The sequence below is a fragment of the Rhinoderma darwinii genome, unplaced genomic scaffold (genome assembly GCF_050947455.1).
Source record: "Rhinoderma darwinii isolate aRhiDar2 unplaced genomic scaffold, aRhiDar2.hap1 Scaffold_735, whole genome shotgun sequence".
In the NCBI taxonomy this organism is placed as follows: domain Eukaryota; kingdom Metazoa; phylum Chordata; class Amphibia; order Anura; family Rhinodermatidae; genus Rhinoderma; species Rhinoderma darwinii.
The window spans coordinates 120,151-147,332 of record NW_027464297.1 but is presented as its reverse complement, the minus strand read 5'-3'; the positions used below and the strand labels follow the sequence as shown (position 1 = coordinate 147,332).

The 27,182-nt window shown below is 46.3% G+C and overlaps 1 protein-coding gene across 1 annotated transcript in view; it reads right to left on the bottom strand.

The window, feature by feature from the left end:
- Window positions 1-19,195, bottom strand: part of LOC142729746 (protein kinase C delta type-like) — a 153,975-nt gene extending 134,780 nt beyond the window's left edge. Inside the window, exons 1-2 of the mRNA XM_075849327.1 lie at window positions 19,100-19,195; window positions 10,561-10,696 (exon numbers count right to left, since the gene is read on the bottom strand). The gene's annotated coding sequence lies outside the window, so the exon portion shown is untranslated. The remainder of the gene's footprint in view (window positions 1-10,560; window positions 10,697-19,099) is intronic.
- Window positions 19,196-27,182: the final 7,987 nt, after the last annotated feature.

Sequence of the window (27,182 nt, the reverse complement as noted above, 5' to 3'; positions counted from 1 at the left end):
TGCTCTCCTCTTCCTCCCCAGCCGCACAGTTCTCCGGGGTAAGACGCCTCGTGCAGCTGCTCTCCACTTCCTCCCCAGCCGCACAGTGCTCCGGGGTAAGACGCCTCATGCAGCTGCTCGGGGGCCGCTCTGACATTGCTTCATGCTCTAATCAGCTGCTAGAGACGGAGATAAGAGCTTCTTTTACTGAGCAGAAGCTGTGATTGGTAGAAGGGCCTGTCAGCTGACAAGTGCTCCACCAATCAGCAAAAGGGAAGCTCTGACCTCACACTGACCATTGCAGGACATGGAGGGGGAGGGCTCTCTGGCTGCATCAGCGTATGTGGAGGGGGAGTCAACCTGATAACATCCACTGCTTCCTGTCAATGAATGAAAAACACCAGCAGCAGGAGGATGTAGGACCCTGCCCTATCTGCATCCTGGAGACACTGGGACAATCTGCTGCACATCTGTGGGCTGGTGAATGTCTGATGCAGGGTCATGTGTTGTGGGGGAAGGTAGGGGGACATTGTTTCAGATGCTCTGCACTTTATTGGGGGGGGGAGGGATGAGAGGATACTGTGTGCTGGGGACTATATAGGCTTTGTGTGACATGGGAGTTGTATGTGGGGGTGGTATTAGGCCTGTACACTGTAAGAGGGGGATTATAGGCCCATGTTTGTGGGGGTAAGGGTATGATCATACATTGTATGTTATTTTACAAGAGCACCCCCCCCCCCCCACTCGATCGATGGCCTATGCCATTACTTTATGATTGATGGGGATCCAGCCTCTGGGTCCCCGACCAGAGAATGAAGGGGCCGCAGTGCTGATATAACCCTGTGTCCCCTTTACTGTGTTTCCCTGCGCACCAGCACCCCAGCTGCCCGGCGGTGCAAGGAGCTGCAGCACGACCCCATTCACAGCATCACCCCAGCTGCCCGGCGGTGCAAGGAGCTGCAGCACGACCCCGTTCACAGCATCACCCCAGCTGCCCAGCGGTGCAAGAAGCTGCAGCACGACCCCATTCACAGCAGCACCCCAGCTGCCCGGCGGTGCAAGGAGCTGCAACATGACCCCATTCACAGCAGCATCCCAGCAGCCCGGCGGTGCAAGGAGCTGCAGCACGACCCCGTTCACAGCATCCCCCCAGCTGCCCGGCGGTGCAAGGAGCTGCAGCACGACCCCATTCACAGCAGCACCCCAGCTGCCCGGCAGTGCAAGGAGCTGCAGCACGACCCCGTTCACAGCATCACCCCAGCTGCCCGGCGGTGCAAGGAGCTGCAACATGACCCCATTCACAGCAGCACCCCAGCTGCCCGGCGGTGCAAGGAGCTACAGCACAACCCCATATCTGTATGGCGTTATCTACAGAGGGTGCTGGATGGCGATATCTACAGAGGGGGCTGTATGGCGTTATCTACAGGGGGGGGCTGGATGGCGTTATGTACAGAGGGTGCTGTATGGCGTTATCTACAGAGGGGGCTGTATGGCGCTATCTACAGAGGGGGCTGTATGGCGCTATCTGCAGGGGAGGCTGTATGGCGCTATCTACAGAAGGGGGTGTATGGCGTTATCTACAAAGGGGGCTGTATGGCAATATCTACAGAGGGGGATGTATGGCACTATCTACAGAGGGGGCTGTATGGCGCTATCTACAGAGGGGGCTGTATGGCGCTATCTACAGAGGGGGCTGTATGGCGTTATCTACAGAGGGGGCTGTATGGCGCTATCTACAGGGGGGACTGTATGGCGGTATCTGCAGGGGGGCTGTATGGCGCTATCTACAGGGGGGGCTGTATGGCGTTATCTACAGAGGGGGCTGTATCGCGCTATCTACAGGGGGGTGTACGGCGCTATCTACAGAGGGGGCTGTATTGCACTATCTACAGGGGGGGTGTATGGCGCTATCTACAGAGGGGGCTGTATTGCACTATCTACAGGGGGGGCTGTGTGGCGTTATCTACAGAGGGGGCTGTATGGCGTTCTCTACAGATGGGACTATATGGCGCTAACGCCATACAGCCCCCCCCCCTGTAGGGAAAACCATACAGCACCCCCCTGTAGGGAACGCCACACAGCCCCCCCCTGTAGGGAACACCATACAGCCACCCCTGTAGGGAACGCCATAAGCCACCCCCTGTAGGGAACGCCATACAGCCCCCTCCCTGTAGGGAATGCCATACAGACCCCCCCTGTAGATAGCGCCATACAGCCCCCTCTGTAGATAACGCCATACAGCCCCCCCTGTAGGGAACGCCATACAGCCCCCCCTGTAGGGAACGCCATACAGCCCCCCCTGTAGGGAACGCCATACAGCCCCCCCCTGTTGGGAACGCCATACAGCGTCCCCAACCCCCCAAAAAAAGTGACCTACAGTGTGTCCTACAAAAGATATGTATCCGCTATCCACAGGATAGGGGATACATGTGTGATCGCTGGCAGCGATAGGGAGAACGGGGGACTGGAAGTCCCCTGAAGTTCTCCATGACTAACCTCTGACTGCGCAGCTCAATAAAAATGAAAGGAGAGCTGGTCACGCATGCGCACAAGCGCGAACGGCGCTCCATTCATTTCTACGGAGCTGCCGACACAGACCCCGGAAGTCCGAGGTTTGTAAAGGAGAACTTCAGGGGACTTTCAGTCCCCCGTTCTCCCTATCGCTGCCAGCGATCACACATGTATCCCCTGTCCTGTGGATATCCTGTGGCTAGGAGATACATGTCTTTTGTTTAATGGCAGAGCGGGGAGATACCTCCCTGCTCTGCCGTAGTGTTTAGTGGCGCCGCGCTGTAGCAGCCATAGCGGCTGATAGTGGAGCCTCCGGCCATGGTGGCGGCCCGTGCCGGCGGGCGACACGGGCCCCCTCATGCCGCGGGCCCCGCAGCAGCCGCTACGGCTGCTATAGTGGTAGCTACGCCACTGGCCCTGAGGTTCTGCCTCCGATATTTGTCCACTGTATAAACTCCCAGTAATAAGTTATCACCCCACTGAACCCCCGGAATGACCAGACACAAGTTTCACTACAGATCTTGAGGGGAGTGGTGTGTGTGGTGCATGGGATGTGTAGTAAGAAATAATAAATGAATAGTGTGTGTGCAAGTGTAATACTATGAGTGAAATATAGGGGGCAGTAATGAGTAAAGTGCCTCAATAGAAATAAAATGGATAATGGGGTGCAAGTGTGTGAAACATGGAGGGATAGTGTGTACGTCATGAGGCACAACGTGTATAGCCAGGTAGAAGCCTATTTGTGACGCCTTGATAGTTCATAGAGCGGGCTACCCTGCTTGCTATGCCAAACAACAACACACCATGCTCTCCCAGCATCAAAGACCCGGCTGTGTCCAAGAGAAGCGAATATATGTAGTAATGAAAAATACCTGGGGTATTAGTAATCATTAGTATGACCTTTTTCGGTGTTTTTGTATATGTCTGTTTTGTCTGTGCATCAGGAACATTCAGTTCCAGTTAGGGACTCGCAAGTCTGGGGATCCTTGTCGTGGATTGCGAGCTTGCGTCCTTTTGGCCAGAATGATCACTAATACCCCAGGTATTTTTCATTATTACGTATATTCGCTTCTCTTGGACACAGCCGGGTCTTTGATGCTGGGAGAGCATGGTGGGTTGTTGTTTGGCATAGCATGCAGGGTAGCCCGCTCTATGAACTATCAAGGCGTCACAAATAGGCTTCTACCTGGCTATACACGTTGTGCCTCATGACGTACACACTATCCCTCCATGTTTCACTCACTTGCACCCCATTATCCACTTATTTCTATTGAGGCACTTCTCATTACTGCCCCCTATACTTCACTTATAGTATTACACTTGCACACACACTATTCATTTATTATTTCTTACTACACATCCCATGCACCACACACCACTCCCCTCAAGACTAGTGGGAGTGGCTATTTTTATTTAAAGCACCTGCTCACTCTCCTTCATCAGCTTTTTCTGACCTGGCTGTGTCCATTTGTAAGTATGGCCTTTTTCTGTGTTTACAAGTTTCACTACAGGCTGGAATAACGGCTGGAACTTCTGCTTTCCTCTTTTATACAAAATAATTGTTCTGGGTTTTACTGTTTTTTTTCTCATTTTCACCCATGTAAATGGGATTTGGCAAAGGCAAAGGGGTAACTGGTTTGGCAGGAGTGTTTTTTGTTGTTTTGGCTGACAACCATACACCTGACCCTACAGACGTGGCTGACAACCATGCACCTGGACCCTACAGACGTGGCTGACAACCATGCACCTGGACCCTCCAGACGTGGCTGACAACCAAGCACCAGGACCCTACAGACCAGGCTGACAACCCTGCACCTGGACCCTACAGACGTGGCTGACAATCATGCACCTGAACCCTACAGACGTGGCTGACAACCATGCACCTGGACCCTACAGACGTGATATCACTCATGCACCTGGACCCTACAGATATGGCTGACAACCATGCACCTGGACCCTACAGACGTGACTGACAACCATGCACCTGGACTCTACAGACGTGGCTGACAACCATGCACCTGGACCCTACAGACGTGGCTGACAACCATGCACCTGGACCCTACAGACGTGGCTGACAACCATGCACCTGGACTCTACAGATGTGGCTGACAACCATGCACCTGGACCCTCCAGAAGTGGCTGACAACCATGCACCTGGACCCTACAGACGTGGCTGAAACCATGCACCTGGACTCTACAGATGTGGCTGACAACCATGCACCTGGACCCTACAGACGTGGCTGTCAACCATGCACCTGGACCCTACAGACATGGCTGACAACCATGCACCTGGACCCTACAGACGTGGCTGACAACCCTGCACCTGGACCCTACAGACGTGGCTGACAATCATGCACCTGAACCCTACAGACGTGGCTGACAACCATGCACCTGGACCCTACAGACGTGATATCACTCATGCACCTGAACCCTACAGATGTGGCTGACAACCATGCACCTGGACCCTACAGACGTGGCTGTCAACCATGCACCTGGACCCTACAGACATGGCTGACAACCATGCACATGTACCCTACAGACGTGGCTGACAACCATGCACCTGGACCCTACAGACCCGGCTGACAATCATGCACCTGGACCCTACAGACGTGGCTGACAACCATGCACCTGGACCCTACAGATGTGGCTGACAATCATGCACCTGAACCCTACAGACGTGGCTGACAACCATGCACCTGGACCCTACAGACGCGGCTGACAACCATGCACCTGGACCCTACAGACGTGATATCACTCATGCACCTGGACTCTACAGACGCGGCTGACAACCATGCACCTGGACCCTACAGACGCGGCTGACAACCATACACCTGGACCCTACAAATGTGGCTGACAACCATGCACCTGGACCTTACAGACGTGGCTGACAACCATGCACCTGGACCCTACAGACGCAGCTGACAACCATGCACCTGGACCCTACAGACGCGGCTGACAACCATGCACCTGGACCCTACAGACGCGGCTGACAACCATGCACCTGGACCCTACAAATGTGGCTGACAACCATGCACCTTGACCTTACAGACGTGGCTGACAACCATGCACCTGGACCCTACAGACGCAGCTGACAACCATGCACCTGGACCCTACAGACGCGGCTGACAACCATGCACCTGGACCCTACAGACGCGGCTGACAACCATGCACCTGGACCCTACAGACGCGGCTGACAACCATGCACCTGGACTCTACAGACGTGGCTGACAACCATGCACCTGGACCCTACAGACGTGATATCACTCATGCACCTGGACCCTACAAACGTGGCTGACAACCATGCACCTGGACCTTACAGAGGTGGCTGACAACCATGCACCTGGACCCTACAGATGTGGCTGACAACCATTTACCTGGACCCTACAGACGTGGCTGACAACCATGCACATGGGCCCTACAGACGTGGCTGACAAACATGCACCTGGACCCTACAGACGTGGCTGACAAACATGCACCTGGACCCTACAGACGTGGCTGACAACCATGCAGCTGGACCCTACAGACGTGATATCACTCATGCAGCCTTATTCATTTACTATTATAATAGGCAGCAGAAGAGATTAAAGGGTTTGTCTCACCTATTTAGCATTATGGATATCATATGCCTTGATGCCACTCTATGACCCAAAAGAGAGACACGCTCTGGCAGGCTGAGCCGCCCATGTATAATTCATTCAAGAACATTCATTTTCATTTTCAGGTTCATCTCTCGGCCAGAGTGGAGAGCGGTTACAAAGAACATCTCTCTCTTTTTGGTGGACCTGTCTTGTATTACGCAGACACCATATTGCTATGAATGGACACTGTGTAATGCCTAATTTCTCCTGCGGTGGTGCTGCAAGGAAATTGAACACTTACTGCCAGGTTTCCCTACTGATCACAGCTGATCGCTGGGGGTCCCTTCAGGGGGACACTTTGTAATCAGCTTAATGTCAAGGGACCCTTTCTAAAATGTAGTGATTGTCTGGAGAACCCCCGAAAAAAGTAAAGAATCCCTTGAAGCCAAGCCATATACATCAGATAACCGAAAAGTTCTGAATTTATATTTTTAGGTTTCCATTACCTGGAAAAACTGTGCGACAACCAATATGCTGCTATTTCAGTTAACATTGGGGTTCTCACTGTCCGGTTTTCCCAGTCTCCAGAGCAGCAAATTTGCCCTTTTAGGCCAAAATGGCCACCATTCGGCTGCCAAACCAGAAACAGACTGAATGAGCAGCCGAACAACCTCACAGCACGAGGACCGTTTACTGACTTTACTGCTGTTTTTTCTTTTCTAATTTGCACAAAGTCTTTGTAATGCAGTAACACAAAATAACTTTTTGTATTTTTTGCAGGACAAACTTGAGAAGTCCAAAGCCATACAGTGGAATGAAGCGGCCCGGGTGACAACCAGCTCTACCGGATCATAACTGCCAGGGCCACCATCAGGAATGTCTGGGCCCCATACAGCCAAGATGTCTGCCCCCCCTCCATTACCGGGGGTGTGATACAGAAAGTGTGGCGCTCACGTTTGTACGTTATACACATTAACTGGTTTTGGTGCTGATGTCAATTACAGTGAAGGAAACCACGGAGCCGGCAGTGACCGGTTAATGCTCCGGATTTCGATCTACACTGTATTCCAAATTATTACGCAAATGTTATTTTTCACTGATTTTCCTAAATAGTCGATGCAAATGACAGTCAGTATAATCTTCAAGCATCAGCCGTTGGAGTATAATGCTAATTTTATTGAACAAATATCCTAATGATAACTGAATTTTTTGTTTCACATTATTATGCACAACAGAGATCAAAACATTTTAAAAGTTGTAAAGAGACTAAAATGGTCATTTGTTGAATTTGCAGCATCAGGAGGTCATATTTATAGAAATCAAAAGCTCTTTCAATAAAAAAAACTTAACAGGCCAAGTTACATGGTAACATAGGACCCCTTCTCTGATATCACCTTCACAATTCTTGCATCCATTGAATTTGTGAGTATTTGGACAGTTTCTGCTTGAATATCTTTGCAGGATGTCAGAATCGCCTCCCAGAGCTTCTGTTTTAATGTGAACTGCCTCCCACCCTCATAGATATTTTGCTTGAGGATGCTCCAAAGGTTCTCAATAGGGTTGAGGTCAGGGGAACATGGGGGCGACACAATAAGTTTCTCTCCTTTTATGCCCATAGCAGCCAATGACACAGAGGTATTCTTTGCAGCATGAGATGGTGCATGTTCATGCATGAAGATAATTTTGCTACGGAAGGCACGGTTCTTCTTTTTGTACCACAGAAGAAAGTGGTCAGTCATAAACTCTACGTACTTTGCAGAGGTCATTTTCACACCGTCAGGGACCCTAAACGGGCCTACCAGCTCTCTCCCCATGATTCCAGCCCAAAACATGACTCCGCCACCTCCTTGCTGACGTTGCAGCCTTGTTCGGACATGGTGGCCATTCACCAACCATCCACTACTCCATCCATCTGGACCATCCAGGGTTGCAGGGCACTCGTCAGTAAACAACACGGTTTGAAAATTAGTCTTCATGTATTTCTGAGCCCACTGCAACGGTTTCTGCTTGTGAGCATTGTTTAGGGGTGGCCGAATAATAGCTTTATGCACACTTGCAAACCTCTGGAGGATCCTACACCTTGAGGTTCGCGGGACTCCAGAGGCACCAGCGGCTTCAAATACCTGTTTGCTGCTTTGCAATGGCATTTTAGCAGCTGCTCTCCTAATCCTATTCATTTGTCTGGCAGAAACCTTCCTCATTATGCCTTTATCTGAACAAACCCGTCTGTGCTCTGAATCAGCCACAAATCTTTTTACAGTACGATGATCAAGCTTAAGTTTTCTTGAAATATCCAATGTTTTCATTCCTTGTCCACGGTATTGCACTATTTCACGCTTTTCGGCAGCAGAGAGATCCTTTTTCTTTCCCATATTGCTTGAAACCTGTGGCCTGCTTAATAATGTGGAACATCCTTCTTAAGTAGTTTTCCTTTGATTGGGCACACCTGGCAAACTAATTATCACAGGTGTCTGAGATTGATTACAATGATCCAAAGAGCCCTAAGGCCTCATTCACACGGCAGGGTTTCCCGGCCGGGTGCCGGCCGTTCATAAATCGGCCGGCACCCGGCTGCATTAGGAATAATAGACCCCTAATGGGGCTATTCACACGGCCGATTTTTTGACGGCCGGCAAAACCGCCCGTCAAAAAATAGAACATGCTCTATTTTCGCCCGGGTACCCGGCCGCCCGGCTCCCATAGAAGTCTATGGGGCCGGGTAATACCCGGCCATCACCGGGATGTGTCCCGAGTGACGGCCGGGTTTTCCGGCTCTTGCGCTCTATCTCCTCCTCCTCACAGCGCAGAGTGCATGTGAGGAGGAGGAGTTGACGCCATTCTGACGAATGGCATCGCTGTACACGGTGTGGCAGGGCCGGGGTGTACAGCAGGTGGAGGGAGCGCTGCGCTGGCTCCCTTCTCCTGCTTGTTAAAAGCGCCCTGGCCCGGCGACATCTTTGATGGCGCCGCTAGCAGCTGCAGCAGCTGCTGCTGCTGCTACTACTGTAGCGACGCCACTATAGCAGAGCGGGGAGGTATCTCCCCGCTCTGCTATGTGCTAGCCGCACTTTAGCTCCTTGAAGGAGCGGAATCCCCGTGTGTTCGGGGATTCCGCTCCTGGACAGAGCGCTTGATGTCTCTGTCCATATCTGGGCAGTGACATCAGGGGAAACTCCTGAAGCGGAATCCCCGAACACATGGGGATTCCCCTTCAGGAGTTGCCGATGATGTCACTGTCCGGATCTGCCCGGCCCGGCACGGATGCTTAACTTTATGCAAACCGGCCGGGCAGAATGGCCGATTTTACCGGCCGGCACTCGGACGCGACCCGGTCGTGTGAATCCCGCCTAACACACAAGACCATCCATGAGTTTCATTGAAAAACTAATAATTAAATGTTTATGACACTTAAATCCAATGTGCATAATAATTTGGAACACGGTGTACACACACACACACACACACACACACACATACACACACATACACACACACACACACACACATTTTTTATGGGGCATATATGTTGAGGCTATTGCCCCTGTTGTTTTAAGACCTTAACTACGCCCCTGGGACTCGTGGCAGACGGCTTAGTGGCACTTTCTCTGAGGTTGTTGGCTGTTCCTAAGGTTATCATTTGACTCGCAAGTCATAGGCGCTCCTTCTTGTCGGCTTTCACTTCTTCCCATGGCAGACGGCTTAGCCTTATGAACAGCCAACAACGTCAGAGAAGCTGCTCCTAACCTGATTATCAGGATTGTCCCTTAGCTGCTACGTGAGATCACGCTCACTTTTAGGGCCAGTTCACACGCTGCGTAAATACGGCGGACTTTCCACAACTGATTTCTTTGCAAAAAATCCGCAACAAATACAGCAGCAGCAAAGTGGATGAGGTAAAACAAATCTCATCCACACGCTGTGTAAATACTGAGTAGAAAAATACGCTCAAATTCACCTGCGATGCGGAATTTCATTTCGCAGCATGTCAATTGTCTTTACGTAAACACTGATTATATGTTGCGGGATTTCCCCATTGAATTCAAAGGGGATGTAAATCACGCATCAAATAGCAGTTCCGTTTTTTTGTGGCGCATTCGCAGCGATCCCAAACGTATCTAGGAGTCTGTGTTTTATCCTCCAGCGATCAGTGGCGGATTAAGTAAACCATGGGCCCTGGGCTGTTCCTCAAGCTTGGGCCCCCTTCTCCACCACCGCCCTGCCACACCATGTCTATATTAAACACCACCTTTCTGTGTGAGCATTGACAAATGAGTGTTACGATTCCCCTTGTCAAAGGGCTGTGTCCCTACACACTGACAGTCTCCAACCATCGCTGACATTATCACACTGTGTGGGACACTTCCTCCTGACAAGGGGAATGGTAACACGCATTTGTCTATTAGTCCTGGGTACACAAAGACTTTATGTGGAATACAAGGATTTCCGATAACAGGCATGTCAGGAGAGGGGACAGATAAATGCAATGACTCACAGGAGATGTCTTCACTGATGGGTCGTTCTCTTTTCTTCTCCATCTGACACAGACCGTTATGGCGACTTCTCCTGATGATTGCAGAGTTTCCTGATGAGAAATCTTTTCCCCTCGATTCTGTAGCCATTTTCAGCATCTATAGCAACATAAAAATTCAGAAATAAACACCATAAATTGTCTTATACCCCAGACCCCTAAGCAAATTAAGACCCAGGCCCATACATTAACTCAAACCAATAAATTCAGTCCCCAAGAGGTAACTAAACTTTTAAAAAACATTTGGCGTGTCATAGTGAGAGTGATATGTCAGAAGTTTTGATTGATGGGGGTCCCAGCATTGAGACCACCACCGATCACTAAAACAAAGCAGCAGGAGTGCCCGGGTGAGCGCTGTTCCACTTCATTTCTGATTGTCTTTCCTCGGCGCGGTGTACGGACTCATAGACTTTCTGTTGTGCCCGTACACCGCATGCTCGGCTATCAGAGGAAAGACGATCAGAAACAAAGTGGCACATCACTCACCTGAGCGCTTTGTTTCAGCGATTGGTGGGGTCTCAGTGCCCGGACCCCCACCGATTAGAACATTTGACATGTCACTATGACATGTAATTTTTTTTAAAAAGTTTCATTAGTTACCCTTTAAGCAGTCAGACACCCCTCCCCAGTGCATCTGACTGACTGCTGAGTGCCCTATGGGAGGGTCTAAGCGTCTGACACTTAGGGCAGATTTACACGAGCATGTGCGTTTTGCGCACGCAAAAAATACGCCGTTTTGCGCGCGCAAAAGACACTTAACAGCTCCGTGTGTCATCACCATATGATGCGCGGCTGCGTGCCTTTCGCGCAGCCGCCATCATTATGACACTCTGTTTGTATGTTTGTAGCACCTGGTGCTTTTCTGTTTGCAATCACAGTTTTACTGCTGTTGAGCAAATCACGCACGTCCCACGGAGGTGCCTCCGTGTGGCATGCGTGATTTTCACACACCCATTGACTTCAATGGGTGCGTGATGCGCAAAAAACGCAGAAATATAGGACATGTCAGTTTTACGCAGCGGACTCAAGCTGCGCAAAAATCACTGACAGTCTGCACTGCCCCATAGACTAGCATAGGTCCGTGCGACGCGCGTGAAAAGCACGCGCGTTGCACGGACGTATTACACGTTCGTGTAAATCCGCCCTTATGGCTCTTGGGGGGGGAAGGAGTTATTCCCCTATAGAACCCTGAACAGTCAATCAAACGCTCTGCCCCCCCCCCCCTGCAGTATAAAAACTACTGAGGGCTCCATGGGGGAGATTATACTGCAGGGGGGGGGGGGGGGGTTCTGAGCATCTGACTTACTGCAGAGGGCTCTATGGGTGGGAAATTATTTCACACACAAAAAATGTGAGATTAAACACCCTATATACAATTCACACTAACACCACACACTATATATTCAAACCACACACACTACACGCACACACTATATAGACTTACATTATAGACACTATAAACACAGCACACACTATATAGACTTACATTATAGACACTATATACCCAGCACACACTACATAGACTTACATTATAGACACTATATACACAGCACACACTACATAGACTTACATTATAGACACTATATACACAGCACACACTACATAGACTTACATTATAGACACTATATACACAGCACACACTACATAGACTTACATTATAGACACTATATACACAGCACACACTACATAGACTTACATTATAGACACTATATACACATCACACACTATATACACAGCACACACTACATAGACTTACATTATAGACACTATATACACAGCACACACTACATAGACTTACATTATAGACACTATATACACAGCACACACTATATAGACTTACATTATGACACACACACACACACTACATAGACTTACATTATAGACACTATATACACAGCACACACTATATAGACTTACATTATAGACACTATATACACAGCACACACTACATAGACTTACATTATAGACACTATATACACAGCACACACTATATAGACTTACATTATAGACACTATATACACAGCACACACTACATAGACTTACATTATAGACACTATATACACAGCACACACTATATAGACTTACATTATAGACACTATATACACAGCACACACTACATAGACTTACATTATATACACTATATACACAGAACACACTACATAGACTTACATTATAGACACTATATACACAGCACACACTATATAGACTTACATTATAGACACTATATACACAGCACACACTACATAGACTTACATTATAGACACTATATACACAGCACACACTATATAGACTTACATTATAGACACTATATACACAGCACACACTACATAGACTTACATTATAGACACTATATACACAGCACACACTATATACACAGCACACAGTATATAGACTTACATTATGACAAACACACACATAAACACACACACTACATAGACTTACATTATAGACACTATATACACAGCACACACTACATAGACTTACATTATACACTATATACACAGCACACACTACATAGACTTACATTATAGACACTATATACACAGCACACACTACATAGACTTACATTATAGACACTATATACACAGCACACACTATATAGACTTACATTATAGACACTATATACACAGCACACACTACGTAGACTTACATTATAGACACTATATACACAGCACACACTATATAAACAGCACACACTATATAGACTTACATTATAGACACTATATACACAGCACACACTATATAGACACTATATACACAGTACACACTATATAGACACTATATACACAGCACACACTATAGACTTACATTATAGACACTATATACACAGCACACACTATATAGACTTACATTATAGACACTATATACACAGCACACACTATATAGACTTACATTATAGACACTATATACACAGCACACACTATATAGACTTACATTATAGACACTATATACACAGCACACACTATATAGACTTACATTATAGACACTATATACACAGCACACACTACATAGACTTACATTATAGACACTATATACACAGCACACACTATATAGACTTACATTATAGACACAGCACACACTACATAGACTTACATTATAGACACTATATACACAGCACACACTACATAGACTTACATTATAGACACTATATACACAGCACACACTATATAGACTTACATTATAGACACTATATACACAGCACACACTATATAGACTTACATTATAGACACTATATACACAGCACACACTACATAGACTTACATTATAGACACTATATACACAGCACACACTATATACACAGCACACACTATATAGACTTACATTATAGACACTATATACACAGCACACACTATATACACAGCACACACTACATAGACTTACATTATAGACACTATATACACAGCACACACTATATAGAATTACATTATAGACACTATATACACAGGACACACTACATAGACTTACATTATAGACACTATATACACAGCACACACTACATAGACTTACATTATAGACACTATATACACAGCACACACTATATACACAGCACACACTATATAGACTTACATTATAGACACTATATACACAGCACACACTACATAGACTTACATCATAGACAATATATACACAGCACACACTATATAGACTTACATTATAGACACTATATACACAGCACACACTATATAGACTTACATTATAGACACTATATACACAGCACACACTACATAGACTTACATTATAGACACTATATACACAGCACACACTACATAGACTTACATTATAGACACTATATACACAGCACACACTACATAGACTTACATTATAGACACTATATACACAGCACACACTATATATACTTACATTATAGACACTATATACACAGCACACACTATATACACAGCACACACTACATAGACTTACATTATAGACACTATATACACAGCACACACGATATACACAGCACACACTATATAGACTTACATTATAGACACTATATACACAGCACACACTACATAGACTTACATTATAGACACTATATACACAGCACACACTATATACACAGCACACACTATATACACTATATACACAGCACACACTATATACACAGCACACACTACATAGACTTACATTATAGACACTATATACACAGCACACACTACATAGACTTACATTATAGACACTATATACACAGCACACACTATATACACAGCACACACTACATAGACTTACATTATAGACACTATATACACAGCACACACTATATACACAGCACACACTACATAGACTTACATTATAGACACTATATACACAGCACACACTATATAGACTTACATTATAGACACTATATACACAGCACACACTATATACACAGCACACACTATATAGACTTACATTATAGACACTATATACACAGCACACACTATATACACAGCACACACTATATAGACTTACATTATAGATACTATATACACAGCACACACTATATAGACATACATTATAGACACTATAGACACAGCACACACTATATGGACTTACATTATAGACACTATATACAAAGCACACACTATATAGACTTACATTATAGACACTATATACACAGCACACACTATATAGACTTACATTATAGGCACTATATACACAGCACACACTATATACACAGAACACACTATATAGACTTACATTATAGACACTATATGCACAGCACACACTACATAGACTTACATTATAGACACTATATACACAGCACACACTATATACACAGCACACACTACATAGACTTACATTATAGACACTATATACACAGCACACACTATATAGAATTACATTATAGACACTATATACACAGGACACACTACATAGACTTACATTATAGACGCTATATACACAGCACACACTACATAGACTTACATTATAGACACTATATACACAGCACACACTATATACACAGCACACACTATATAGACTTACATTATAGACACTATATACACAGCACACACTACATAGACTTACATCATAGACACTATATACACAGCACACACTATATATACTTACATTATAGACACTATATACACAGCAAACACTATATAGACTTACATTATAGACACTATATACACAGCACACACTACATAGACTTACATTATAGACACTATATACACAGCACACACTACATAGACTTACATTATAGACACTATATACACAGCACACACTATATATACTTACATTATAGACACTATATACACAGCACACACTACATAGACTTACATTATAGACACTATATACACAGCACACACGATATACACAGCACACACTATATAGACTTACATTATAGACACTATATACACAGCACACACTACATAGACTTACATTATAGACACTATATACACAGCACACACTATATACACTCTATACACAGCACACACTATATACACAGCACACACTACATAGACTTACATTATATACACTATATACACAGCACACACTATATAGAATTACATTATAGACACTATATACACAGGACACACTACATAGACTTACATTATAGACACTATATACACAGCACACACTACATAGACTTACATTATAGACACTATATACACAGCACACACTATATACACAGCACACACTATATAGACTTACATTATAGACACTATATACACAGCACACACTACATAGACTTACATCATAGACACTATATACACAGCACACACTATATAGACTTACATTATAGACACTATATACACAGCACACACTATATAGACTTACATTATAGACACTATATACACAGCACACACTACATAGACTTACATTATAGACACTATATACACAGCACACACTACATAGACTTACATTATAGACACTATATACACAGCACACACTACATAGACTTACATTATAGACACTATATACACAGCACACACTATATATACTTACATTATAGACACTATATACACAGCACACACTATATACACAGCACACACTACATAGACTTACATTATAGACACTATATACACACAGCACACACGATATACACAGCACACACTATATAGACTTACATTATAGACACTATATACACAGCACACACTACATAGACTTACATTATAGACACTATATACACAGCACACACTATATACACAGCACACACTATATACACTATATACACAGCACACACTATATACACAGCACACACTACATAGACTTACATTATAGACACTATATACACAGCACACACTACATAGACTTACATTATAGACACTATATACACAGCACACACTATATACACAGCACACACTACATAGACTTACATTATAGACACTATATACACAGCACACACTATATACACAGCACACACTACATAGACTTACATTATAGACACTATATACACAGCACACACTATATAGACTTACATTATAGACACTATATACACAGCACACACTATATACACAGCACACACTATATAGACTTACATTATAGACACTATATACACAGCACACACTATATACACAGCACACACTATATAGACTTACATTATAGATACTATATACACAGCACACACTATATAGACATACATTATAGACACTATAGACACAGCACACACTATATGGACTTACATTATAGACACTATATACACAGCACACACTATATAGACTTACATTATAGACACTATATACACAGCACACACTATATAGACTTACATTATAGGCACTATATACACAGCACACACTATATACACAGAACACACTATATAGACTTACATTATAGACACTATATACACAGCACACACTACATAGACTTACATTATAGACACTATATACACAGCACACACTATATAGAATTACATTATAGACACTATATACACAGGACACACTACATAGACTTACATTATAGACGCTATATACACAGCACACACTACATAGACTTACATTATAGACACTATATACACAGCACACACTATATACACAGCACACACTATATAGACTTACATTATAGACACTATATACACAGCACACACTACATAGACTTACATCATAGACACTATATACACAGCACACACTATATATACTTACATTATAGACACTATATACACAGCAAACACTATATAGACTTACATTATAGACACTATATACACAGCACACACTACATAGACTTACATTATAGACACTATATACACAGCACACACGATATACACAGCACACACTATATAGACTTACATTATAGACACTATATACACAGCACACACTACATAGACTTACATTATAGACACTATATACACAGCACACACTATATACACTATATACACAGCACACACTATATACACAGCACACACTACATAGACTTACATTATAGACACTATATACACAGCACACACTACATAGACTTACATTATAGACACTATATACACAGCACACACTATATACCCAGCACACACTACATAGACTTACATTATAGACACTATATACACAGCACACACTACATAGACTTACATTATAGACACTATATACACAGCACACACTACATAGACTTACATTATAGACACTATATACACAGCACACACTATATACGCAGCACACACTATATAGACTTACATTATAGACACTATATACACAGCACACACTACATAGACTTACATTATAGACACTATATACACAGCACACACTACATAGACTTACATTATAGACACTATATACACAGCACACACTATATAGACTTACATTATAGACACTATATACACAGCACACACTACATAGACTTACATTATAGACACTATATACACAGCACACACTACATAGACTTACATTATAGACACTATATACACAGCACACACTATATAGACTTACATTATAGACACTATATACACAGCACACACTATATAGACTTACATTATAGACACTATATACACAGCACACACTATATAGACTTACATTATAGACACTATATACACAGCACACACTATATAGACTTACATTATAGACACTATATACACAGCACACACTACATAGACTTACATTATAGACACTATATACACAGCCCACACTACATAGACTTACATTATAGACACTATATACACAGCACACACTACATAGACTTACATTATAGACACTATATACACAGCACACACTACATAGACTTACATTATAGACACTATATACACAGCACACACTATATAGACTTACATTATAGACACTATATACACAGCACACACTATATAGACTTACATTATAGACACTATATACACAGCACACACTATATACACAGCACACACTACATAGACTTACATTATAGACACTATATACACAGCACACACTATAGACTTACATTATAGACACTATATACACAGCACACACTATATACACAGCACACACTATATACACAGCACACACTACATAGACTTACATTATAGACACTATATACACAGCACACACTATATAGACTTACATTATAGACACTATATACACAGCACACACTACATAGACATACATTAACACACTCACACACACTTACTTACCACAGTCTCTTCCTCTGCGGTGCTTGTCTCTGGCAGCCTCCAGGACCTTAATCATGTGACTGTGATGTCACCACAGGTCCTACACCCTCTAGTTTCAGTTTTGCCGTTATCAGGCAGCTGCTGGAGGTTTAGACAGGAGGGACAATGTACAGCAGCACAGAGGAGCAGACTGTCAGGGAGACTCCAGCACCTGCCCATCACAATCTCTGACAGTCTGCTCTCTACAGCTGATGTGCTGTGCCCCTGTTCCCTGGCCGCAATTGACTCCCCCTGCACATTCCCCCCGCCTCTTCATCAGCACGTGGGACCGATGATCTCTAGAATGCGGCCGGCAGCAGCAGCCCTGGAGAGTTTTGTTTCACTTGTGTGCATGGGCCCCCTGCAAGTCTTGGGCCCCGGCCGACCGCCTGAAACGCCCATTTGGGGATCCGCCACTGCCAGCGATTATCCTCTTCAGCCAATCACAGGCTGTAGCGGCGATCACATAGATGAAACGTCATCCCAGGAGGCTGGCCTGCATGACGACGTCCTTCTTGGAGAACACTTCATCCCATGTGACCACCGCTCTGCCAGTCCAGGCTACAGCGGTCTCCAGGGATGAGATGTAATCCCAGGAGGCCGGCCTGCTCGGTGCTGCAGTCTTTCGCTAGGTCCTCCGGGGACACTCCACTAGGACCTCCGGGGACAGGTCTCTCCCCCACTGGGCCCTCCAGGGATAGACCTCGACTCAACTGGGTCCTCCATCAAATGAAAAGACCCCGCCCCCAATTAGTCTGCCAGAGACAGGCCCCGCCCCCACTGGCCATGCTCAGAATGTATACGATATATAATAATGTCACCTGACAGTGATGCTCCCAGCCGTCCATGGTCTCCCGCCACTCACTGATCTCCCTCTGTACAGCGCTCAGATTGGCCTGCAGGAGGCTCCACATGAAGGACACGTTACACCCGTTCACCCAGTTATGGTTAATGGAGATGGTGTCGTCCTGGAAGATCAGGGTCAGAAATCACACCCTATACAGTAACAGTGAGCAAGGAGAGATGGTAAGTGTCTATTAAAAGATAGTTGCCCATTTGGCCTAGAATGATAAAGAGCTTAATAAAATCTGTAAAAAGGTAATAAAATCAGCAAAAATGCAAAATGAAAGGCAGGTGGCCAATGATAGTAAATCAAATCTGCAAAAAATCTTCAAGTATGTAAATGAAAAAAAGCCAAGGTCTGAACATGTAGGACCCCTAAATAGTGGTAATGGGGAGTTGGTCACAGGGGATCAAGAGAAGGCAGTGTTACTAAACGGGTTCTTTAGCTCTGCATATACTCTGGCTGGAATTCCACTCCTAGAGGGAAACCAAAATCGCTACCTACCGGGGGGGGGGGGCGGGAGGCTGTGTGGTACCACCAGGGAGGGTGGCTGTGTGGCACTACCAGGGAGGAGGGGGTTGTGTGCCACTACCAGGGAGGAGGGCGCTGTGTGGCACTACCAGGGAGGGGGTTGTGTGGCACTACCATGGAGGAGGGGGTTGTGTGGCACAACCAGGGAGGGGGGCTGTGTGGCACTACCAGGGAGGGGGCTGTGTGGCACTACCAGGGAGGAGGGGGCTGTGTGGCACTACCAGGGAGGGGGCTGTGTGGCACAACCAGGGAGGTGGGCTGTGTGGCACAACCAGGGAGGGGGGCTGTGTGGCACAACCAGGGAGGGGGGCTGTGTGGCACAACCAGGGAGGGGGGCTGTGTGGCACTACCACTATCTACAGAGGGCACAAATTTTTTTGGGGTACAAACTGGGGGCCTAACTTCTATGTGGGGGCATAAGTAGGTCCTAACGTCTATATGGAGGCACAAAGTGACGTTTTCTACCATTTTACTGCCCCCGTGAGTTCCCCCGCAAAGGGGTCTACTAAGTCTGTGTCACCAAATAGCTCACATAAACCTAGACCCGGCCCTGATTGTATAATGAGAAAAAACAAAAGCTTATACTTACTCCCGGCCATAGTCATAGCGACGCATATTCTGTACTGAGCGCAGTCTGGCCTCAGGGGATGATGATACCATCCCATGTGACTGCTGCAGCCAATCAAAGGCTGCAGCGGTCACATGTACTACAGCATCATCACAGGAGGCCAGGCTGCGCTCAGAACAGAATACGCGTCGCTATGACTATGGTAAGTATAAGCTTTTTTAAAATGATTTCTGCGGTCTTTCCGCAGGAGATATACCGCCCGAAAAACTGCACTAAAATTTGGTGCGGTTTTTCAGGTGGAATTCCCTGTGGTTTCCAGGGCGGATACCACTGATGGTTATTTCACTGTGAGTGGGGGGCTGATGTTCTACAAGTGGTTTCCACCTCTGAGCTCCAATTGAAATTAATAGGACGCAGAAAATATTATTGTTATCAAACTGTTATTTTTTTTACTTTTTTTTTACACCTTTTTTATACTTTTTTTTACACTTTTTCCAAGTTCCACTAGGGGACTTGAAGTTCCAACTGTCTGATGATTTTTTTCTAATACATTTCACTACCTACGTAGTGCAATGTATTAGATCTGGCGGGGATCAAAGCTAATTTCAGTCCCTGCCATTACAGCCGGATGTCAGCTGTAAGATACAGCTGAGATCCGGCGATGATGGCACCGACTCAGCTTTTGAGCCGGTGCCAAACATTTGGCGTTTGGATACGGCAATTTGCGGGAAGTCATAGCTTTCCATGGCGTACCCATACGGCAAATGTCGGGAAGGGGTTAATGTAAGGATGTGTACACTTAATTGTGCAGCAACGCTTGTTGTCTCCATTCTATGTCAGTGTGGGAAGTAGATGTCCAGCCTTATGATTTTGTGATATGTGATAGACCCAGAATCCCAATCACCAAACCAAAGAATGCAAAATAAAGACACAAAACATTCTAATTGGGTGTTAAATGGTCAAAACTTTTATTATATTATATGACCAAACCCAAAATGGCAAACCTCCGACTCACGAAGAGTCACCCTCCAGCACGCAGGAAAGGAAAAACCCCCTGTGGGGGAAACCTCTAGGGAAACCATGGCTGGAGGATTGCCCTTCCTCTGGGCTTAGAAGGGGCCAAAATATCATTTGTAACAGAATTTGTACGTTTTCTCAGATTTTCAAGGAAAGACAATACAATGAACGAACGACATAAAACACATAAATCGGCTGATCTGGTTGGCTAGGCGGATGTCTCTCTTCCTGGGCACCCATTAAAATGAATGGGCGATCCACGGATGAGACGGGTCCTCCAGATGCCTCCTTGTAGCACCTGTCTCCGCTCCGGCTAATAGAGGGGGATCTCCTGCTGGAAACCCCCCTCTATTACAGACAACCCGTATGAAGAGGATGGCATCACTGTGATGAAGAAGTGGTCTGGGGTGAAGGGTTTCCCTGCTAGAACCTCCAAATTACATCAGGTCGGTATTGGTGGGGAAGTCAAGCTCAAGGTCCTCAGTCCCATCCAATATGGCGCTGAATGTGGCAGTAAAACCTTCTAATATGGAATCTTCTTTATGTCATAAACATTTGTATTTATGACATCAGCACCTTCATCATCATTACTACAGGAGTTTATTACCACTGCACAACTCATACATTGTGACGTCACCCACAGTGGTCTGAAGTGTTAACCCTTTACTGACTGGCAGTGTACTTACCACAGAGGCCATAAAGCTGAATAGAACATATCAGCGGCCATAAAGGAAAAGGGATAATGCAGGGAGCATCTCCGCACAAGAACTATCCATGACAAAGGGTTGTCCAGGATGAGAGAACTTGTCTGCTTTCTCCAAAAACCAGCACCACACCTGTCCATAGGTTGTGTGTGGTACTACAGCTCATTACCATTCACTTCAATGGAGCTAACCTGCAATACCAGATACAACCTGTGGATAGGTGTGGTGCTGTATTTGGAAGAAAGCAGACATATTTTTCTAATCCTGCACAGCTCCTGTTAGAAATAGTTCAAAAAAAGTGGGGGGAGAAGGAGAAGAAGGGGAGAGGGAAAGAAGAAATTAAAAAAAGGGAAAAAGAGGAACTCTGAGGTAAAAGAAACCAAACTAGACTGAAAGGAGTCTGCCGGAGGTGCCAGATGGAAAGACAGATTTCTGCCATGGGGACCAGATTAGTTGAAATGTATCTTGAAGGGGGGCTTCAGAGAGTGGGTTTTAACCCCTTCCCGCCCTATGAAGTGCTGTTGCATTGAAAAACTATGCAGTTCATCTTCGAATGCAGCGTCACAAAAACAAATTATTTTGTAAAAAATAAAACTATATAAATTTGTAGAGATGAGCGAACCGGGACAACCGAACTCGGTTTCGGTCCGAACTTCCGGAAAAGTTCGGTTCGCAGCGAATGCGTTTTGACCGAACCCGGTCAAAAATATTATACAAATCGGCAGCCACTTATCTCTATCAATCACTGATAGAGAAAAGAGGCTGCTGATTAAAAATAAAATAAAAAGCATTTCATACGTACCCGGTCGTTGTCTTGGTGACGAGTCCCTCTTCTTCCTCCAGTCCGACCTTCTTTTCTGACGCGGCAGCCTATGATTGGCTGCAGAGGCCTCTTCAGCCTGTGATTGGCTGCAGAGGCCTCTGCAGCCTGTGATTGGCTGCAGCGCTCACATGGGCTGCATCGTCATCAAGGAATGTCGGGCCGGATGTCGAGAGGGACGCGTCACCAAGGCAACGGCCAGGAGACCGGACTGGAGGAAGCAGGGAGTTCCCGGTAAGTATGAACAGGTACTGTGATCGGTAGTCACTGTCCAGGGTGCTGAAACAGTTACTGCCGATCAGTTAACTCTTTCAGCACCCTGAAGAGTGACTATTTACTGACGTCGCCTAGCAACGCTGCCGTAATGACGGGTGCACACATGTAGCCACCCGTCATTACGGGGCCTCATGCACACGACCGTAAAAACACCCGTTATTACAGGGGTGCCGGGAAGAGCTTGGTACAATCCAGTACCCGACCATCTGTTGTGATGGTCGGGCACTGGGGCGGCCGTAGGCTGGTATTATGAGGCTGGGAAGGGCCAAAAACAGTGGACCTTCCCACCCTTGTAATGCATGGCTGCTGCTGCTGTGTTGTATCGGGCTGGTTATAGTGGAGTCGATACCCACTACCGGGACAGGTTTAGGCAAATCAATCAATGGCATAGCTAGAAACATAGCAAATTCCACAGACATAATATCAGAAGACGCTAAATCCACGATGGCACTGCCGGTAGCAGACCTACCCTCAAAAGAGACCTGAAAGGGAAGCAAGATCTTTTAAGGTTTCATATTTACGGGAAATACCTGTGCGCCCAAGTGACCTCCCCGATGGTCACTTAGGCGCGGAAGTTCTTCCGGCTGCTTATTCTTACGCCTAGGACAGTTGTTCACTTGATGCTTGTCATCCCTACAGTAGAAGCAGAGACCATTCTTCCTGCGGAGCTCTCTACGTTGTTGGGGAGACACGGAGGCCCCGAGTTGCATTGGTTCATCCGAGTTTTCCGTGGAAGAACGAAGCAACGGAACCTCGGGAGCCATCATGGGGGAGGCAGAGGAGAAAGCACAAAAACGTTCAAGTCGTCGTTCCCTGAGACGTCGGTCAAGACATACCGCTAAAGCCATAACCTGATCTAGGGAGTCAGAAGAGGGATAGCTAACTAACAGGTCTTTGAGGGCGTTCGACAGACCCAATCTAAACTGGCACCTCAAGGCAGGGTCATTCCACCGAGAAGCTACACACCACTTTCTAAAGTCAGAACAGTACTCCTCAATGGGTGTCTTACCCTGACGTAAGGTCACCAGCTGACTCTCGGCAAAAGCAGTCTTGTCAGTCTCGTCATAGATGAGCCCGAGAGCAGAAAAAAAAAGATCAACAGAGGAAAGTTCAGGGGCGTCAGGAGCCAAGGAGAAGGCCCATTCTTGGGGCCCGTCCTGGAGCCGGGACATAATTATACCCACTTGCTGGCTCTCAGAACCTGAGGAGTGGGGCCTTAGACGGAAATAGAGCCTACAACTCTCCCGAAAGGAGAAAGAAGTGAGGTAGGGCACTACCAGGGTAGCATCACGCTGGTTGCCCCTCTGAGCCAGGGCTTGGACCTGTAGGGAGAGGCCCTGCATTTGCTGAGCCAGGGTCTCAAGAGGGTCCATAGTTGTGTCAGGGACCAGTTTAGAAAAGGTATATGGGCCTGTGATTATGTAATGACGGGGTAGGGAGACAGACAGGTGAGCCCTAATCTACCCGCCACTCAGTGCCACTCAGTCCCCTAAAAACAATTCTAGCGACACATTCCCTTTAATACTGGCGTTTCATACACCAGTCCTATTAAACAGTTTGCTGGAGTAAGATGCAACACATTTATTAACAGGCGAACTACTCTTAATAAATGTGTCGCATCTTTTAGCTGCAACGCGGCCTGTCATCAGTACTTTCTACATGCTGCGGCCTGCTGTAAGAGTCTGAGGGAATCCGGGAGGGAGAAACGGAGTGGTGAGGTAAGTACATTTTTAAAATGTATTTTATTGTCTGATTGGGGGGGCATACAGTCTGATTGGTGGGGAGGTATGGGTCTGGCACGGACCTTTGCCTTGTTACGCCCCCCAGAGATAAATCTGGGCCGCACTATACATATAGATTTCTGCTATAATTTACATCAGTTACTGGCGTAAATTATAGTAAAATTGTTGGCCATTTCTGCTAAGCCCTGCCCATTTGTTGCCCCCAAAAATTTTGACATTTGCGCATTTTGTGGATTTTCTACGCTAGTAAACTGTTGTAGAAAGGTTAATATATTCCCCCAAAGGCTACAGACCGTAATACAATATCTTAATGTAATCGATGTGTGCAGCAACGCTTGTTGTCTCCATTCTATGTCAGTGTGGGAAGTAGATGTCCGGCCTTATGATTTTGTGATATGTGATAGACCCAAAATCCCAAGCACAAAACCATAGAAAGCACAGGCCGGACGGTCTCTGCCACAATGGAGGGTAGGCCAGACATGACGGGGATAGGAGGGAGGATCGTGTCACAGCCAAAGGGGAGAGTTAGTGGAGGGGGATGGTCTAGGAGAGGGAGGGGATCCGGTGAGGGTTAGCCGGAAGTGCGCTGACTTCCCGGTCTTTTGGTCGGGAGCAGCGCACGGAGTAAGACATCCATCCACGCATCTCCCATCCGGCGGCCACCTTACCTCATTTCAGCGCAGCACTTCATTGAGCAGATGCGGGCGGCGGCTGCTGCATTCGGCCCCGCCTGGTTGGAGGAACAAGCTGCAGCGGTGGCCAACGCTCCGGTACCTTCGGCTGTCTCTCCCTCGCGCCGGGTCCGGCGCTCGCGTCCTCCAGAAAGGCTGAGCCTCGATGTGGCTTGTCGAACTCGGCGCCACAGAGGGAGCCCTGTGAGGGAACCTCCGGCTGGGGCGTCTGGCAGCACAGATACTGCAGCCGGTGCCAGGGTCGGAAGGAATCCCACTTCGCAGTGGAGTCCAGCGGAAGTGGGGTGGGTGCAGCCTCTACTTCCGATCACCCCTCCACTCGCCAGTTCTACGCCGGGTTCCATGGTTCGGACGGCTGCCCCTGGTGATGTGCCGGCTGGGTGTGGAGCCCCACGGCGATCCGGTGGAAGCAAGGGACCTGCATTGGGCCGCAGGCCTAGGTCGTCTGTTTCGAGGGTGACTTCCGGGCAGCGAGCTGCCGGCCCTCTGGTGTCGGTCGACTACCAGAGAGAGAGCTTGGGAGCCCGCCCCTCACCCACCTCGGTTCCGGCCGTTGAGCACGCCTGTGCGTTCTGCCATGGAACTGGGACCAGATCTGCCGAAGACCTTGAGGATGGGGAGCTTCGTGGACAGGACGGTCCAGCTGATGGGTCCACAGCACCTGTGCAGCTCGGTGAGTCGTTTTCACCATCTTTACCTTTTCCTGCTATACTTATGTCTCCTGTTTCGGGGGAGGGTTCCGCGGTTGAGGAGCGGTTATGTGATGTGGGGTCTGGGTTTGGGAATGTTGGGGGTGGGGGGGAAAGTCTGCGAGAGTTGGTTGGTTGCGTCAAGGAATTGTTAGGCCGGCTCGACGGGACGGGGGTCACCG